The sequence below is a fragment of the Pinus tabuliformis genome, chromosome X, assembly GCF_031772625.1.
Source record: "Pinus tabuliformis cultivar Carrire ecotype Pingquan chromosome X, CPIR1, whole genome shotgun sequence".
Taxonomy (NCBI): Eukaryota; Viridiplantae; Streptophyta; class Pinopsida; order Pinales; family Pinaceae; genus Pinus; species Pinus tabuliformis.
The window spans coordinates 132,607,230-132,608,644 of record NC_142308.1 but is presented as its reverse complement, the minus strand read 5'-3'; the positions used below and the strand labels follow the sequence as shown (position 1 = coordinate 132,608,644).

The 1,415-nt window shown below is 41.8% G+C and overlaps 1 pseudogene; it reads left to right on the top strand.

Moving 5' to 3' along the window:
• Positions 1-236: 236 nt before the first annotated feature.
• On the top strand, positions 237-932 carry LOC149138802 (peroxisomal ATPase PEX1 pseudogene; annotated as a pseudogene).
• The last annotated feature ends 483 nt before the right edge of the window (positions 933-1,415 follow it).

Genomic DNA, 1,415 nt, shown 5'->3' with positions numbered 1-1,415 from the left:
CGACTCCCACTGCAGAATTGGTTCGTCATATAAGCCATGGCCATCAACCTGACAGGAAATCTCTTACAAAATATAATCAACTTTATGCTATTAGAGAGAGCTTGCATTCAGTCAATAGTGAAAATGGTTCTACAAAAAGAACAAAAGTAAATCTGGGATAGCCTCTTCGAATTGTTTATGAAAAGGAAATTTACTTGAAGGGAAGTAGTGGGTCATAACTTTCCTCATTGAGCTGGATGGAGAAAGCTGCTTCAGAAGCCCTTAATCGGCTGACATTACTTCGGTCTCCAAATTCGGACAGGATCTTTAGCAACCTTTGTCTTCCACTTCCTGGGCATGTGCTTCTCCATGGACCACCTGCTTCTGGGAAAACACAATTGGCATTGGCCCTCGCACAACACCTGGAGGAGGATCAACATGTACTTGCACATGTTTTCTTTGTGAGATGTTCTGAGTTGTCAGGGGAGCAAGCTGATGTAGTTCGAGAGGTTCTTTCCAGTTCTATGTCTGAAGCACTTGATCATGCACCATCAATCATAGTGTTGGATGACCTAGATAGTGTTATCTCATTTTCAGCTGGCTCAGAGGGCTCCGAATCCTCTGGCAGTGCCATTGGCCTGGCAGAATATCTTGCAGATTTGATGGATGCATGTCAGGATAGAGGGAAGAGAGCTTGTGGGCTTGGCCTTGTTGCCTTTTTGGCTGTTGTTCAGTCCCCATGGGCACTGCCTGGCTGTTTGCGCTCTTCAGGGAGGTTTGATTTTCATGTTCAAGTTCCAGCTCCTGCAGCTGCTGAGCGTGCAGCTATATTAAATCATGAAATATTAAAGCGTGGTCTTAAGTGTTCTGATCATGTTACTTCTGAAGCTGCATCAAAGTGTGATGGTTATGATACATCTGATCTGGAGCATGTTAGCTACCTATACCAATAGGTTTCATATTTCATGATGGCTATAGAAGTTCCAAATATGCTCTGCTTTGATTATGCAAAGATCCCATATTTCCAAAGGAGTACAAGGTGTGTAAATAGCTTAATGTGTCCCAATTTTGATGGATGGTCCAACAGTCTAATCTGGATCATTCCATGGTTTAAATTTCCAGTTGTAGAATAGAGAAAGAAGTCTGTCCAAACTGTTTAATCTTGGCAGACAAGTAGCTTAGGTAGAGAAATTAAGGTTCCCAACTGCTTAATCTGGGACCTTGGAAGAAATAAGGGTAGAAGTAGATAGAAAAACAAAAGAAAAATCCAAAGAAAAGAAAAGGCAAGTAAGGGTCTGCAAGTCCAAGTGCACCCTCCAAGAAGAAACAAAAAATGCTAGGCAAAGTAGCTGGGTAAGTAGTTAGGGTTGCAGAAAGGTTATCCTTACCATTGCAGGTATGTTAACTTTGTTTACTAAAGCAAAGTCAAAACAATT